Genomic DNA, 18,783 nt, shown 5'->3' with positions numbered 1-18,783 from the left:
CTACCATTCTTCTGATCATCTCTGTTCTGTTCTCGTCCTCTCTCCTTTCTCCTGAACTTGTCCCAATCTTTCCAATTCACTTATAATAATAATAGCGGTATTTGTTAAGCGCTTACTATGTGCCAACCGCTGTTCTAAGCGCTGGGGTAGATACAAGGTGATCAGGTTGTCCCACTTGGGGCTCACAGTCTTCCTCCCCATTTTACAGCTGAGGGAACTGAGGCCCAGAGAAGTTAAGTGCCTTGCCCAAAGTCACACAGCTGACAAGTGGCAGAGCTGGGATTAGAACCCATGACCTCTGACTCCCAAGCCTGGGCTCTTTCCATTGAGCCACGCTGCTTCTCTTGGTTCCTCCTCTTTCTCTCTTTCCTGGCTCTGCCACTTGTCTGACATGTGACCCTGGGCAAGTCACTTCACTTCTCTGGGCCTCAATGACCTCTTCTATAAAATGAGGAATGCGATTGTGTGTCTCACATGCAGCAGGGACTATGTCCAACTCAATTTGCTTGTCTCCACCCCAGTGCTTAGTACAGTGCCTGACACACAGTAAGCACTTAACAAATACCAAAATTATCATTACAATTATTATTCACACTTCATCTTCCACTGTCCCTCTCCTCCTCATTTCCCACTCTTCTTCCCTTACCTTTCTTCTCCCGTTCTGATAGTCCTTTTTCTGCTTCAAACCCTCTGCTCCTTTATGACTTAGCTCCCTCCTTCTGTCTTTCTTCTTCATTTCTTTCTTCACCTTTTCCTCATCCATCTCCTCCACTTCCTTGTCCCCTGTATGATCCCCCTTGGTGACAGGGATCATATCTAATTCCCATCTGTGTATTCTTTCCCAGCACTCGGTAGTGCTCTGCACACAGTAAGTACTTAAAAACTACGTTTACTATTACCATCTCTTCCGTCCACCACTGCTTCAGTATCACTTTTTTGAATGGTATTTGTTAAGCGCTTACTATGTGCCAAGCACTGTTCTAAGCGCTGGATTAGATACAAGGTAATCAGGTTGTCCCACTTGGGGCTCACATTCTTAATCCCCATTTTACAGATGAGGTAACTGAGGCACAGAGAAGTTAAATGGCTTGCCCAAGGTCACACAGCAGACAGGAGGCTGAGCTGGGGTTAGAACCCGTGACCTCTGACTCCCAAGCTGGTGCTCTTTCCACTAAACCACGCTGCTTCTCTACTAAGCCACGCTGCTTCTCTCTTTTGGAGAGGCCCAGAGATTATCCAGCTTCCATTTCTGACCAATGGACTGTGCGTGAAGATATCCTAGAGCTAAAAATGGGACTTTGCACAGGAAACGGAGAAGCAGCATGTCTCAGTGGAAAGAGCCCGGGCTTGAGAGTCAGAGGTCATGGGTTCTAATTCTGGCTCTGCCACTTGTCAGCTGTGTGACTTTGGGCAAGTCACTTAACTTCTCTAGGCCTCAGTTGCATCATCTGCCAAATGGGGATTAAGACTGTGAGCCCCACATGGGACAACTTGATGACCTTGTATCTCCCCCAGAACTTAGAACAGTGTTTGCCACATAGTAAGTGCTTAACGAATGCTATCATTATTACCAACTCTGTTTTATTGTACCCTGCCAAGCACTTAGTACTGTGCTCTGCCCACAGTAAGTGCTCAATAAATGTGATTGATTGATCGACTGACTTTCCCTAGTCTTCCTCCTGCCCCAGTTTCTATCCCCTGCTACCAGTATAACTGCCTCTGCAGGCACTGCATGTCCCGAGTGACTTCAAGAGGACAGTTTTATTTAAGCTGCATGTTTGGTCATGTTTTCTATTCACACAATCATATTTATTGAGCACATACTGTGTGCAGAGCACTGTACTAAGCGCTTGAGAGAGTACAGTACAACAATAGTTGGACACATGCACCCCATTTGGAGTAATAGACTTTTTAAAAGTGTTGAGAGCCACAGACACATCACACAAGGTGTCTCCTACGGTATGCCCATTTTTCTTCCTCTCCTTCCTCTTAGTCCTCCCTTACCCGCAACTTAAATTCTCCCGTGCCTCAAGGCAAATAGCTGCTTTGACTCAGAAAAAGCTAAATACATCCACACAAGAGACGGAGAGTCACTTCCCAGTGCCACTGGGATTCTTTACTATTCTGCTGTAGAACTGCTGGAATTTTGCTCTTCCTAATAACGCCAGCTGTATGAAAAAAAAATACCCCAATCACGGAAGAGGAAACTTGCTTGGATTTCCAGGCAGAACAGTCTCAGTTTTGTAAGAAATGCCTGAAGTATTTCTCTGAGACAAAGTCAGCTTGAATAATATTCACCATTTGGGTCTTAAATAACCTGACTGACTGACATGGCTTTGTCACTGGCAACAAAGACTCCTCAGGCTCGGGGACTGAACTGGGATGAAGGAGTTTGAACCATCAAGTCATAAATTTGGACGGAAAAATGTGATGCATCTCCCCATGTGGCTGTTTGATAATAATAATAATGATGATGGTTTTTGTTAAGCACTTACTATGTGCAAAGCACTGCTCTAAGCTCTAGTCTGAAGAGTGCAGAGATGAGCAGGCAAGGCTAATGGTGTAGTGCAGTGGCTAGACACAGGACTGAGAGTCAGAAGGTCATGGGTTCTAATCCTACTCCACCGCTTGTCTGCTGTGTGACCTTGGGCACATTGCTTGACTTCTCTGTGCCTCAGTTCCCTCATCTGAAAAATGGGGATTGATACTGTGAGCCCCATGTTGGACAGGTACCATGTCCAACTCGAGAAGCAGCGTGACTCGGTGGAAAGAGCACGGGCTGGGAGTCAGAGGTCATGGGTTCTAATCCCGGCTCCACCACATGTCTGCTGTGTGACCTTGGGCAAGTCACTTAACTTCTCTGAGCCTCAGTTACCTCTTCTGTAAAATGGAGATTAAGACTGTGAGCCCCACGTGGGACAACCTGATAACCTTGTATCCCCACCCCAGCACTTAGAACAGTGCTTTGTACGTAGTAAGCGCTTAACAAATGCCATCATCATTATTATTATTATTTGCTTATATCCACCCCAGCACTGAGTAAGATTCCTGGCACATAGTGAGCACTTAACCAATACCATCATTATTAATATTAGTATTATCGGTCCAAATACTCCAACTTCCCCTTTCAGGTGGCTCCAGTCCTTTACCTGTGGTAGACTGTAAGCTCCTAGAGGGCAGGGATCATGTCTACCTACTCATTTTACTGTACTCTCCTAAGCGCTTAGTACAATGCTCTGCCCACAGTAAGTTTTCAGTAATAAGCACCAATTGATTAGTCTGTAGGGCCCCTTGGAGGCTGAGCCTGAGGACTGAAAGAAACAGCAAAAAAGCACCAATACAAGATTTTAAAATCAATTTAATATTTTTTTGTTCAATGTGGATTAACATTAATGTAATTTTGTTCACAGAGATTCCTCCAGCCACATCTTTGAGTCTTTCTCCTCCAAAAAAATGATCAAACGCTTTTTGTTTTCCAGGTAAGATTAGGTGTATATATTATTAGACATTTTTATATACATATTTATATGTTGTTATTCCCCTTTAAAGGAATACAATTACATCCAGCACCATAGTGTATGATCCCTTAAGGTTGGAGAGAAGCAGTGTTGTCTAGTGGATAGACCACGTGCCTGAGAGTCAGAAGAACCTGGGCTCTAATCCCTTCTCCCCTAATTGTCTGCTGTGTCTCCTGGAACAAGTCACTTAACTTCTCTGGGCCTCATTCATTCATTCGTTCAATCGTATTTATTGACAACTTATTGTGTGCAGAGCATTGTACTAAGCACTTGAAAAGTACAAATTGGCAACAGATTGAGACAGTCCCTACCCAACAACAGGCTCCCAGTCTAGAAGGGGGAGACAGACAACAAAATAAAACAAGTAGACAAGTGTCAATACCATCAAAATAGATAAATAGAATTATAGATATATACACATCATTAATAAAATAGAGTAATAAATATGTACAAATATGCACAAGTGCTATGGAGGGGGAAGGGTGTAGGGAAGAGGGAGGGAGTGGAGGTGATGGGGGAGGAGCAGAGGAAAAGTGGGGGCTGAGTGTGGGAAGGCCTCCTGGAGGGGGTGAGCTCTCAGTAGGGCTTTGAAGGGAGGAAGAGAGCTTGTTTGGCAGATGTGTGGAGGGAGGGCATTCCAGGTCAGAGGTAGGACAGGACATAGGCCAGGGGTCGACTGCAGGACAGGTGAGAATGAAGCCCAGTGAGGAGGTTTAGCGGCACCAGAGGAGCAGAGTGTGCGGGCTGGGCTGGAGAAGGAGAGAAAGGAGGTGAGGTAGGAGGGAAAAGGTGGTGGAGAGCTTTGAAGCCAATAGTGAGGAGTTTTTGCATTCATTCATTCAATCGTATTTATTGAGCACTTACTGTGTGCAGAGCACTGCACTAAGTGCTTGGGAAGTACAAGTTGGCAACATATAGAGATGGTCCCTACCCAACAGCGGGCTCACAGTCTAGAAGGGGGAGACAGACAACAAAACAAAACATATTAACGAAATAAAATAAATAGAATAAATATGTACAAGTACAATAAATAAATAGAGTAATAAATATGTACAAACATGTATACATATATACAGGTGCTGTGGGGAGGGGAAGGAGGTAAGATGTGGGGAGATGGGGAGGGGGAGGAAGGGGAGAGAAAGGAGGGGGCTCAGTCTGGGAAGGACTTCTGGAGGAGGTGAACTCTGAGTAGGGCTTTGAAGGGAGGAAGAGAGCTAGCTTGGCGGATGTGTGGAAGGAGGGCATTCCTGGCCAGGGGGAGGATGTGGGCCGGGGGTTGACGGCGGGACAGGGGAGAATGAGGCACAGTGAGGAGTCTAGCGGCAGAGGAGCGGAGGGTGCTGGCTGGGCTGGAGAAAGAAAGAAGGGAGGTAAGGTAAGATCCAAAGAGACTGATACAGACAGAGACAGATACAAAGGGACAACCTTTGCTTGATACAAAGGTTGATAGGCAACCACTGGAGATTTTGGAGGAGGGGAGTGACATGCCCAGAGTGTTTCTATAGAAAGATAATCCAGGCAGCAGGGTGAAGTATAGACTGAAGTGGGGAGAGACAGGAGAATAGGAGATCAGAGAGGAAGCTGATGCAGTAATCCAGTCACGATAGGATGAGAGATTGAACTAGCAAGGTAGTGGCTTGGATGGAGAGGAAAGGACGGATCTTGGTGATGTTATGAAGGAGAGCCTCAGTTACCTCATCCATAAAATGAGAATTGAGACAGTGAACCTTATGTGGGACAGGGATTGTGTTCAACCTGATTAGCTTGTAGCCACCCAGCCGCTTAATACAGTGCCTGAACTATGTTTTTAAGCTCCCTCCAACAATACCTTTGGTCAAGGTGAATAATGTTGTTGTAACAATCAAGCAATTGTATTGATTGAGCACTTTCTCTACGCAGACCACCATACTAAGTGCTTTAGTCACCAAGAGGAAGGATATGTGCATAGGGGCTGTAGGGGTGGGGAGTGATATATTTAGGAGAAAAAGAGAGGTAAAGAGAGAGAATCAGTGCATTATCACTGCATAGTTTGGTGAGAGAGAGACAGACAGTCAAAGACAAGAGAAGCAGTGTGGCCTAGTGGCTTGTTGTACACAGGGAATGACTTGTACTGTTGTACACTCCCAAGTGCTTAGTATATAATAGTATTTATTAAGCACTAACTCTGTTCCAAGCACTGTACAGTGCTCTGCATGCAGTAAGTGCTCAATAAATGCGATTGAATGATTAAAAGTGCATGGGAGTCAGAAGGTTTAGGTTCGAATCCCAGCTCTGACAGTAACTTGCTGGATGACATTAAACAAGTCACTTCTCTGTGCCTCAGTTTTCACCTCTTTAAAATGGGAATCCAATGCCTAATAACCCTCCTATTTAAAATGTGAGCCCCTTGTGGGACAGAGATTATGTCTGGCCTGATAAATTTTTATTTAGCCCAGTACTGTAGAGCAGTGCTTGATAGTAAGTGCTTGACAAATGTAATAATAACAATGAAACAGAGAGAGAAGGAAGGAATAGAGAAACAATTTCCATCCTAACCAGTTAGGGAAAAGCTACTCTAATTCCTCATTTCACTACCAGTCAGGCCCATCTATAAGGCTGTAGAAGAAACACGTATTAACATTCAGCTGGCTGTGGCTGAAAGAGGTAATAGACTTGAGCATTGAGTAGACCCAATATTAGTGATGGTACTGGGAAACCATCCTTGGTTTTGGCTGCCTGAAGGCAGGAGTCATCCCTGGCTTGTCCTATCTGTCAGTCTATTTGATCTCCAAATGAATTGCTTTTGATAACAGCTATATAAATGCAGAACTGATCCGCTGGGCCTTCTTAAATGAGACTCCTCTCTTTCATCTCCCAGTCATTTCCAAAAGCAGATAGACTTGTTAAAGGTTTTTAATGCATTGATTTATGTTTTATCATGCCTAGTTTGAGACAGCATTTATTCAGCACTAAATTCTTCCCAAGGTCCTATGTGAGAGGTGAAATATTTGAACACAATATTTGGGATTTCTTTTTGAAAAGAAACATATTCAGTATTATATGTTTCCACCTCATTATGGCCAAAGAGGCAGCCAGAATAATTTAGCTAAAATGGGAGGGTTAAACCACAAAATGGTAGCATTGTTGCTTCCTGAACAAAGCCACAGGGTGAGCAGGAAATAATTCAGCAAGACCATTTCTCAAACTGCTTCCCACAAATAGTCTGTTTTTATTTTTCTTTGAATGTGAAACAAAAAAATTCCTTGGGGTTCAATGAAAATGTATTCCTCGCTATCTTTAATACCTACCTTCGCCTCATCTTTCCCCCACCCCCAAAAAATAAATCAATGTATTTTCAGTTTTCATTGATTGGGTGGCCCTAGTTCTTTTAATAAGAGAATTGAAGCATGTTTCAGCATAATGCCCAGAATCATTCATAAGAAACTCAGAGCATTTCCTGCTGACACTCTGTTAGTGAGAATTGTACTCTGGGGCATATGTAACCCAGAAATATGCATTCCTGTTGCATGGTGAGAAATGGGGAAAACAAGGGGCTTTCCCTAACGGTATTCCAAGCAACTAGAAAATGTCATCCATCCTTGACATCCTAGGAAAGTTACAAATAGCATCTTCTGGCTTAGAAGTTCAATAACAAGGAAGGAAACCTAGATGATTAAAAAAATAATTAGCATCTCTTGGATTCAGACAACGTTTTCAGAGAGGTGGAAGACCTCATAATTCAAAGTGTTCACGGCAATCTAGAGATGTGTCAGCAAGACTTTTCCTCATGAGACGAGAAGCCATTCAAGTTCTTCAGAGGTCCTGGCTTGTGTATGTTCTGCGAGTTGAGAGGAAAGATAAATGGAGAATATCCTTAAGCAATTGAACATTTCCTAACAGTGGCTTTTATCAAGTTTTGACCCTGAGAGCAATACGTTGTAGTTGCTGATGATAATTATAAATGTGGAAATTTATAAATTTATTAATAAGTAAGTTATTTATAAATGTGGAATTTAAGTCTATTTCTTAATATTATCTATAAGTATCAGTATTATCTATTTCTGAATATCTATCAGTGCGCACAGTAAGCTCTCAATAAACACGATTGAATGAATGAATGAATCTATTTCTTAGTATTGCAAGCACTAAGAAAGTAAGGTCTACAAAAACTGGGCCAAGGATTGAATGTCATTCCTTACATTTTACCTATAGTGGAAATGCAGTGAAGATCATGTCTCACTGAGGTCTAAACCTGCATTGATCGTATTTATTGAGCACTTACTGTGTGCAGAGCACTGTACTAACCACTTGGGAGAGTACACCATAAAGTTGGTAGGCACGTTCCCTGCCTGTAATGAGCTTACAATATAGAGGAGAAGACAGACTTGATATAAATGAAGAAGAGCACAGTTAAGGACATTCTTCTGTAGTTCATGCGAGATAATTTTGGCTAAAATCTTAACTGCAATGGAGAACTTGAAATACTGTTATTGTTTCTACAGTCAGATCTTTCTACTTTTTTCTGGAAGAAATGATGATGGTGGCCTTCCGGGAATCCTGTGGCATCTTTTCAGTCTAAGGTAGGTTCCATGGGATTCTGTGAAGATGATAAAGCAGAACGCCCCAGACCTCTGCTTGTAGACTTAAGCTGATAGACCATCTGATCCAGGAGCTTTGCCATTCTTCGTGGAACCTTCTGCAGTGGAGATGTCATCAAGAAAGTTCACATATTGACAGGTATGCCATTTTGTGTAGGTCATCAAGCAAAATGGGGATTAAGTCAGTCAGTCAGTTGCATTTATTGAACGCTTACCGAGTGCAGAGCACTGTATTAAGCATTTGTCTTACGCTGTCAAGTCGTGTCCGACCCATAGTGATGCCATGGACACGTCTCTCCCAGAATGCCAACTTCCATCTACAATTGTTCTGGTAGCGTATCCAGAGTTTTCTTGGTAAAAATATGGAATTGGTTTACCATCGCCTCCTTCCATGCAGTAAACTTGAATCTCTGCCCTCGACTCTCTTCCATGCCACTGCTGCCCAGCACAGGTGAGTTTTGACTCATAGCAGATTGCCTTCCACTCACTAGCCAAGCTACGAATGGAATGGGTATGCCTCTGCCTGACTCTTCCTCCTGTAGTCAAGACTGGTCAAGTACCAGAAACTCTCCAGGTGTGACCCTGAGAGGTAATTAAGCACTTGGGAGAGAACAATATAATGGACACATTCCCTGACCACAACAAGTTTACAATCTAGAGGTTGTTAAGGCAATCGAACTTTTATTCCTATCTCTTTAATATTCCTATTTTGTCAGTAATTCCTTTTTAGCAGCGAAATATTTATGGGTCTGTATATTCCCTTCAAGAATGTGTGGAAATCTTGGTTTCAGACTGACTAGCTTGTTGTATCTCCAGCCTCGACCCCATGGTTTTTGACTTGTTCTATGGTCCAGGATGAAGGTTTCACTAAGCAACGCTACAGTTAGGGTTGTGTGAATCTGCAAGACTGTCAGTTGGGACAGATCTCATGGTATCACTGGGTTAAGCTCCTTGAAAATGTGGTTGTATTAATGGGGTACATTTTCCCATCATTCAATCTGTTCCAGCACCTTTGGAAAAATAAGCTAAGATTCTCTTCCCTTGCTATATTCTAGATTGTTAAATGTCACAAAACTATTGTTTAATCTTTATTCAAGTAATTCAAAACAAAGCCTCACAATAGGAAATAAATGAAGAGTTGGAAAATGATCGAGAAGCTTTGAAAAAGGCAGCAGGAGAAGAAGCTTGTTCTCCTGTCTTAGTAGTTTTTCAACGTTAATGAAGAATTTTTCCAATTTAGGTTGAACCAGCAGCATTCTTCTTCTTCTTAAAACAGGACATCTCATGCTGAACAGTCTGTGCACTTTTCATTCCCTCGATTAGGGTCTCTTCTTCAATCCTATTCAGAAGTTTATCTACAGCCTTGAAAATTGAAGCAAAACTTTTAAATCCCGAGATTTTTACCCAGTGGCGGAAATACCATAACTTGGTCTTCATTTGTTTCAACATCTTGAAATGATGCATTTCTTTGAGAAAGAACAAGGTGGTATGTTTTGGGAAATACCTTCTGAATGAGCTACAACTGATTGACAGCCACATCATCCATTTCTAAAAAACAACTTCCTTGGTTTTCTATTCAAGATTCTCTTCGACTTGTTGAAGATCTGAAACAAATTAAGGGCAGAATTTACTTCAAGACCTATTCGTTATTAGAATTTACTCCAAGACCTATTCATTATTAGTTGCTTAATCTCAGCTTAGTGGGAAAATTGGGGGAAGGGTTGGAGAGGGATTTACTTGCCTGGTAAATAGAACTGGGATGGGACTAGGGCCTAATGGAGCATAAGCAAAGGCATCAAACAACAGAATTTGTGTCTGATATATGGTTGTATCGTGGGGTGGTTGTAACCCAGGTTATTCTTGTATTTAGTTAGATAGATATATATTAACTCTTATGACCGACACAAAAAATGTACAGTCATGACCAATTCTAGCTATGCTTAACACAAATACTGAGTATTAAGAGAGAATAATGTGTTTGGAATTACTTCAGCTCAGCTGAAAAGGTGAGTCGTGGGGGAAGATTTGCAGGTGTGTGCCTTTCTAAGAGAAATGATAACTTTCTGGTGACTTTCTTGGATAGCCACCCAGAAGCTGACTTTGATAGTAATCTAGCAGTTAAAAGCATTGCTTTATGGACCAACCAACAGATATGGGAGTTACCATCCTCTGATTGGCTCCCCAGAAAGGATCTGATTTTGCAGACACGAATTCTGCCAAATGCCCATTTTTTTTGTTGTTGTCAGGTTTTTTATGATATTTGCTAAGCACTTATTATGTGGCAGGCACTGTACTAAACACTGCGGTGGATACAAGCAAATCAGGTTGGACACAGTCCCTGTCCCACGTGGGGCTCACAGTCTCAATCCCCATTTTACAGATGAGGTAACTGAGGTGCAGAGAAGTGAAGTGACTTGCCCAAGGTCACACAGCAGACAAACGACAGAGCTGGGATTACAGCCCATGAATTACAGGTTCGTGCTCCACTAGGCCATGTTGCTTTCATTCAATCGTATTTATTGAGTGTTTACTGTGTGCAGAGCACTGTGCTAAACTTCTCTGTTGAGATGCAACTCCTGCATGCGCATCTCAGGTAGTGTGAAGTTCTGAGGGTGGCAGTAACTCCCGGGTCTGATGCACGAAAAGGGAGTGATGGTTCTGGCTTGAAGAGGAAGGGGAAATCATTCCAGTCAGGAATATAAGGAAGTGGAATAGGAAGAGGGAGAGAGAGAAGAAGGCTGGGGAGTGATGGGGAGGAGGAAGAATGGCATGAATCAGAGGCAGTAAAAAGCGATTCATGTACAGCCTCAAAGATCATGATGTGCAGGCTTAAGGATCATGAAACAGTGGGGAGAGAAAGATGAGGGACCTTAGTTAGGGAAAGGGTTCCAATAGATTTGCATTTGATTTGAGAGTAGTTGGGAGACTTTTCAGGTTTTTGAGGAGAGAAGTGACATTGACCAAAACTTGGCAATTCTGTTTGCCAATTCTATCCCGAGCTTCCCCATATAACCATGATGTAGTTAGCATTTTCATGATCTTATGTAGAGACCCCATAGCAGTTGTACCTTGTTTCTTTTATCCTTCTAATGGTTAAGACCTCTTTTGGGGAGGGTGATGAGGAGGGGGGAAGAAGATGGAACTCATATTTTTTCCCTATGTATACAGTATCACTTATTAAACTCCTGTTGTCCCGACCATTGTTTCTTACCATTGAAGTCTGGTTTATTTACTTGAAAATCTGATTTGTTTCATTTTATTACTGTGTTTGCGAAGTAACTGATATCAGATTCTGAGGGAAAGCGCTGCCATTTACCAGCAGGCTATGATGGCGCTGACTCGGTCTGCAGGCCTGATTTTGAGGCCTAGTCTGCCCCCGGGCTCCAGCAGAAATAAGATTACTGGCAATAACTGCTTCAACTGCTTTGAATAACAGACACAACTCAGAGAGCATAAAATTAGCATAAACACAGCACCAGTGTGTTCCCTCGGCAGATATGAGACAGGCGGGGTATGGAAAATTGACTGAAATGGGGTCAGACAATGTAGAAATCTGAAACACAGGAAATACTGCCTAAGAGATAGGAGCTATTACCACCTCACTCTCATTTTTGATCTCCCCTCCTCTAGTCATGCAGTTTTCACGATAAAACATTGAACCTGATGAAAATTAAAGATGCTAAGTCGATACCCCTCCCCCCCACCCAAATAAACCCACATTATCTTTCCAGTCAAATTATTATTAATCATTCCTCAGCTTTTCAATCCTCAGGGTAGAAGAACCAACACGTTTTCCCTGTCGTTTTAAATTGATTTCTCTTTTGGGGGGATATTCGTTCGAGAATGTTTGTGAAAGGAGGTGAAAGGCTGAAACAGCACAGGGTTGTGGTTTTAAGCAATCCCTTTTATATCTATTTATCAAATATTAAAATGGAATGTGCTACCGACAAACCCAATAAAGTCTAACATCGCGGGGAAAGGATCTGTGCTGTGCATCTTGACGGGCAGATGGAACCTACGATTTTGTTGTTTTAATACTAGTTGTCACATATGGAATACAATTTTCTATGCGGCCGTTTATAGATAAACCCTCTTATTTTTTGGTATGGGACTGGGGATATTCCAGCTTTGGAAATGAGCACTGCAGTGCTTTTACTGAGCAGAGGGAGGTCGTAGGGGAGAAATGCCCCAAATTTTCAATCCACTTCCTGGAAAAAGGACGTGCAGTATGGATCAGAGATTTGGAGCCTTAGAGCCTTGTAGGGGATATTATTATTTAGTAATAATTTAATTTCTGGAACAGCTAAGTAGCCTCGGGACATGACAAATATAAGGACGGACAGCTCCTGGCTCTTTGGAATTCAGAGAAAGAGCAGGTAATTCAGAGATATAGGAGCACATTTCCACTGATCAACAGTTCCCACCTAACCATTTCATCCCTCAAAATGACCTCAGCACAACCAAGCTTTCCAGAGGTTAGGGGGGGTAACTAAAATTTTGTGTATTTGATTTATTTTTTCTATTTTATCTAGCACTGAAACACTTTTTCATCTCCTTCAGCTATCCTCTAGGTAGATTTTAGGCCTAAACCTCTGACACTGGTTGAAAATTTGCTTCTTTTCTTCCATAGACCTGATAGCGCCTATTTTTTGGCTTGATGCGGTGGCAGATGGGCAGCTATCTGAAGTTTTTGAACAGTGCTGAGCAATGCATCAAGAGAAGCAGTGTGGCTCGGTGGAAAGAGCCCAGGCTTTGTAGTCAGAGGTCATGGGTTCAAATCCTGGCTCTGCCACTTGTCAGCTGTGAGACTTTGAGCAAGCCACTTAACTTCTCTAGGCCTCAGTTCCCTCATCTGTAAAATGGGGATGAAGACTGTGAGCCCCCGGTGGGACAACCTCATCACCTTGTAACCTCCCCAGTGCTTAGAACAGTGCTTTTCACATAGTAAGCGCTTAATGAATGCTATCATTATTATTATTATTATTCTGATGATGATCCCATGGGGAATCAGCATGGCTCAGTGGAAAGAGCATAGGCTTGGGATTAAGAGGTCATGGGTTCTAATACCGACTCCACAGCTTGTCAGCTGTGTGACTTTGGGCAAATCACTTAACTTCACTGTGCCTCAGTTATCTCATCTGTAAAATGGGAATTAAGACTGTGAGCCCCACATGGGACAACCTGATTTCCTTGTATCCCTCCCCCAGCACTTAGAACAATGCTTGGCACATAGTAAGCACTTAACAAATGCCATCATTATTATTATTGTTAAGTAGGTGAAAACTGGGAAAAGCTCAAGTGACCTGTGGTGTCCAGTAAGGTCAGACTTTGCTTTGTAATTTCCTTAGATTGGAAGTTCAATAAGCATTTTTCCTATCTAGGGACTACGGGTAGCCCAATCAGCCCAGACCCTTAGATTGCTTTTTGGCAAATGAGACAACAAATCCCCTAGGGGATTTCACTGATTTGAGATGAAGCAGCATGGTATAGTGGATAGAGCCCAGGCTGAGAGTCAGAAGGTCATGGGTTCTAATCCCAGCTTCCCCACCTGTCTGCTGTGTGACATGAATCATGTTATTTCACTTCTCTGGGCCTCAGTAACCTCTTCTGTTAAAGGGATTGAGCTTGTGAGCCCCAGGTGGAACAGAGACTGTGTCCAACCTGATTAACTAGTATCTACAACACAGCTCCCCTCTCAGAGTGGCACCTGGAGAGTTTTCAGTACTCTACTAATCTCGACTATGGGAGGGAGAGTCAAGCAGAGGCCTATCCATTCCATTCCTAGCTTGGGCAGTGGCTAGCGAGTGGAAGGACATCTGCTACAGGTCAAGACTCACCTGTGCTGGGAGAGAGTCGAGGGCAGAGACTCAGGTTTACTGCATGGAAGGAGGCTGTGGTAAACCACTTCCCTATTCTGACAAAGAAAACTCTATGGATACACTTCCAGAATGATTGCAGATGGAGGTGTGGCATTCTGGGAGGGATGTGTCCATGGCTTCGCTATGGATAGGAGATGACTCAACAGCATAAGACAAGTCAAGACCCCAGTTTAGAACAATGCTTGGTAAATAGTAAGTGCTTAACAAGAACCATAATTATTATGAAGAAACTGCCCCCGCTTCTCTCCCAGTAATAGCCGGTCCTCAACAGTGTTTCAAGTCTCAGCAAGTCAGGCAGTTTTCTAGCCTACTTTGGACATTATGGGGAAAGCGGCTTTTGCGAAGGCTGTTAATTCTGTTTTCTTTGGCGATTTCCTCTTTCATTATATTTGTCTGAACTAATCAGTTTAAGCTCTAGTCTAGACAACGGAGCCAAAGATCCTCACTTCGTTCCTCTCCTTGTCTGGTCTTCCTGGGATCATTGGACCAAATAAATCTCCGAAGGATGAATGTCAAAGTTCTCTGGAGAGGGGGCTGGGAATGGAGAAATGAATGAGTTTTTTGTGTTATGGATTCCTTATACCATTCCTTCTACTCTCTTTTAAATTTTTTCAAAAATAAAGGGGGATAAGGATTTGATCTGCATCCCCAGTTATCAACCAGTTCACCTCCCATTTTATTCTAGAAAGTCAACAGTTCAACTTCATCCATTCCTTCTAATAATAATAATAATAATGATGGTATTTGTTAAATGCTCACTATGTGCCGAGCACTGTTCATCAGGTTGTCCCACAAGGGGCTCATAGTCTTAATCCCCATTTTACAGATGAGGTAACAGGCACAGAGAAATCCAAAGTCACAAAGCTGACAAGTGGCAGAGCCGGAATTAGAACTCACGACCTCTGACTCCCAAGCCCGTGCTCTTTCCACTAAGCCATGCTGCTTCTCTAAATTTTATTGTTCCTAAAATGTATGTTCCCTTTTCAGCCGTTTTGCCTACATCTCACCAATGGAAAGGGCCTCCTATCATGGAGAGAAAACTACATAGAAGGTAGAAAACAAAGGGTAGAAATAATCCACCAGTTTTCTGCAGGTGGTCTGAAATACCTTTCCTTGTAATAGTCTGAAAACACATGCCTTGGCTTCTACTTCTAAGATTCTCTCGCAGTCAAATACCCACACACACAACCATCGAGTCATATTTAGTACAACTGGTGTGGAAGAGCACGGTCACCTTCTGAACTCTTCCTCCCCTGGGAAATGCACTCAAACCCCTCCTTCCAGGTTGTATCAACACTTTATGAGTTTATCTCTGTCACTTTCCTGTTCCTCCCACACCAGTTTCTCTCCCCTTCTCCCCTCAGCCCTCTTCTTCCTTTCACTTTCTTTTTCCCTCTCCTCTTCTCATTTTTTTCACTACTTGCCTTCCCCTAGGGGAAAAAACTGTTGTCAGTTCACACACTTAGAAGAGAATAGACAACTGGAAATCATATCTCTCACAAACAGCTTGGTGTACCTCTATACCTGATTCTGACAGCACCTCTTCCTCGGCCCGATGTCTAATTTGAAATTAAGTGTCCTGGTACACTCTGACAGCTAGCAGCAGGATGCTCCCAGGAACAAATGATGTCGCTCAGAATTCGGTTTTCGCACCAAAATGTTCCTTATGAAAGTAACTGATTCATAGATCACATCAGAGCACTTTAGGCTTTGGCTTTGCTGCATTCAGTTTTCATTCTGCTTACTTTCTGGCTTTTTCTTGAATTTTGCTCTTATTGCCCTAATGACTGATTCCCTATTTTTCTCTAATCCACTTTGGATCTGGAAGTCTTTTGTCCTTTTTCCCAAGTCTTTTGTCCTTTTTAGAACAGTGCTCTTCACACAATAAGTGCTCATTAAATGCCAGTTGTTGATAGGAGAGCCATGGGGAAATATAGACTATGAATTCACTGTAATTTGAATATTCATTCTATATACTCACTTCTCTCCTCCAATGCCAATAAACTCTCTATACCTCAATCTCATCTATCTCAGCACCGACTCCTCACCTATGCCTTGCCTTCAAACTGAAACTCCCTCCCCCTTCATATCAGACAGACCATCTCTCTCCCCACCTTCAACTTTATTAAAATCACACCTCCTCCAAGCGGGCTTCCCTGACTAACTCCTCATTCCCCCATCCCCTCTCTCTTTTGTGTTGCCCTTGCACTTGAATTTGTATCTTTTATTAATGCCATCCTCATCCCCAAAGGACTTACAAACATATCTGTAATTGATTTTAGTGCCTGTCTCCCTCTCTAGACTGTAAGCTCCTTGTAGGAAGGGAACATGCTGAGCAAAACTGGTATCTGAAGCATTTAGTACAGCACCCTGCACAGAGTAAGCACTCAATAAATGTGATGGATTGATTGCCTGATATTATAGATATATAAAGAAAGTTGTCCTTCAGGTTTGAGGAAGATGGTTCTTGTGGTCTTGACTATTTTGACACCAAGGCTTTTCCCTCATTCTCCCTCTGGCCTGGAACTCCCTCCATATACTACAGACCACCACTCCTCCCACCTCCAAAGCCCTGAAGTTCACATCTCCTCCAAGAGACCTTCCCTGATTGATTCCTCTTTTTCCCAGCTCCTCTCTCTGTTATATTGCCTATGCACTTGGATATGTAGCCTTTATGAGAAGAAGCGTGGCTCAGTGGAAAGAGCATGAGCTTGGGAGTCAGAGGTCATGGGTTCCAATCCCAGCTCTGCCACTTGTCAGCTGTGTGACTTTGGGCAAGTCACTGAACTTCTCTGGGCCTCAGTTACCTCATCTGTAAAATGGTGATTTTGCCCCACGTGCGACAACCTGATCACTCTGTATCCCCCCAGCACTTAGAACAGTGCTTTGCATATAGAAAGCGCTTAACAAATGCCATTATTATTAGTATTATTATTATTATTATTATTATTATTATTAAGCCCTAGATATTCACGCCACTTTCAGCCACACAGCACTCCTGTATATATCCATAATTGATTTTTACATCTGTCTACCCCTCTGAACTGTAGGCTCCTTTTGGGCAGGGAACTTGTCAAACAACTCTGGTCTTTCAAGTCCTTAATAGAGTGTGATTGTGCTGGTATTTTGTCAGTTGGTGCAAATATTGCTGGAAGACTAATGCATGACTAACAATCCCTTACAGTTGGCTTTAAAGCACTCAATCAGCTCACCTCATTCTACCTCACTTCTCTTATCTACTACAGCCTAGCCTGCACACTCTGCCCTTCTAAATCCAGCTTTATTGCTGTACCCCAATCTCGTCTATCTTGCCACTGACTCCTTTCCCACATCCTCCACCTTGTCTGGAAATCCCTCCTTCTCCAAATATGCCGGACCACCACTCTCTCCACCATCAAAGCAATTTAAAGTGCACATCTCCTCCAAGAGGCCTTCCCTTTCCCCCAGCTTGCTCTCCCTTCTGAGTCATCTATGCACTTGGGATCTGTGACCTTTGGATATCTGATATTAGCTTCATCCTCAGTCGCCCAGAAATTATGTGTATATCTTTAAATTATATATTATAAATTATTCATTCATATAAATATCTGTCTCCCTTTCTAGACTGTAAGCTCATTATGGGTAGGGAATGTATCTGCTAATTCTATTGTACTCTGCTCTCCCAAGCACTTAGTACAGTGCTCTGAATATAGAAAGTGCTCAACAAATAATAATAATAATAATAATAATAATAATAATAATGGCATTTATTAAGCACTTACTATGTGCAAAGCACTGTTCTAAGCGCTGGAGAGGTTACACAGTGATCAGGTTGTCCCACGGGGGGCTCACAGTCTTAATCCCAATTTTACAGATGAGGTAACTGAGGCCCAGAGAAGTGAAGTGACTTGCCCAAAGTCACACAGCTGACAGTTGGCTGAGTCAGGATTTGAACCTCTGACTCCAAAGCCCGGACTCTTGCCACTGAGCCACTGTTGCTTCTCTAATACCATTGATTGATTGACAGATTGATAATCCCTGCCACTGGCAAGCATGTAAAGATATTTCCTTACTGCATATGCTACCCTTCATGCCATCACTTCTCCTTCCTACTTCACTCCCATAAAGAGCTATTCCAGGCATTTAACTCCTTTCTCAAACCTCTTGCCCCCCTAGCCTATCATTTCTGTCCCCTAATGACCTGGCCATATACTTCAGGAACAAAATTGAAGCCATCAGGTGTGATCTCCCTAAAATCTCCCCTGCTCTACTGCAATCCCCATCTCCACTCCTCCACCACCCTTTTCCACTCTCTCTATATTCCCTGAAGTAACTCAGGATGAAATTTCCTGCCTCTTTTTTAAATCAATGCTCTCCACCTGTGCTTCTGACCCCATCCTTCATAACTTTTTAAAACACTCGCCCCCTCCCTTCTCCCCTGCTTGACTGCCTTCTTCAGTGGTTGGCTTTCCAGTGGCTTCTTCCCCACTTCTTTCAATCATGCTTATGTATCCCCTATCCTAAAAATGCCCTCCTTGACCCCATGACTCCCTCCAGTTATCGCTACATCTCCCTCCTACCATTTCTCTCCAAACTTCTTGAGAGAATTGTTTATACTCCCTGTCACCACTTCCTATCCTCCACTTCTCTCCTAGGTCCCCTCCAATCTGACTTTCGCCCCCATCACTCAACAGAAACAATCCTCCCTAAGGTAAACAGTGACCTTCTTCTCACCAGACCTGATGGCCTCTACTCCATCCTAATCCTCCTATAGTTCTCAGCCACCTTTGACACTGTAGATCACCCCCTTCTTCTTGAAACTTTATCCAA

General features: G+C 42.9%; 1 non-coding gene across 1 annotated transcript; it reads left to right on the top strand.

Annotated features, from left to right (window-relative positions):
• Positions 1-13,784: 13,784 nt before the first annotated feature.
• Positions 13,785-13,922, top strand: LOC119920663. The gene has a single exon (XR_005448394.1). It is a non-coding gene; the product is annotated as a small nucleolar RNA SNORA7 (small nucleolar RNA).
• The last annotated feature ends 4,861 nt before the right edge of the window (positions 13,923-18,783 follow it).

The sequence above is a fragment of the Tachyglossus aculeatus genome, chromosome X1 (genome assembly GCF_015852505.1).
Source record: "Tachyglossus aculeatus isolate mTacAcu1 chromosome X1, mTacAcu1.pri, whole genome shotgun sequence".
Classification (NCBI taxonomy): domain Eukaryota; kingdom Metazoa; phylum Chordata; class Mammalia; order Monotremata; family Tachyglossidae; genus Tachyglossus; species Tachyglossus aculeatus.
This window is presented reverse-complemented; position numbering and strand designations above follow the sequence as displayed.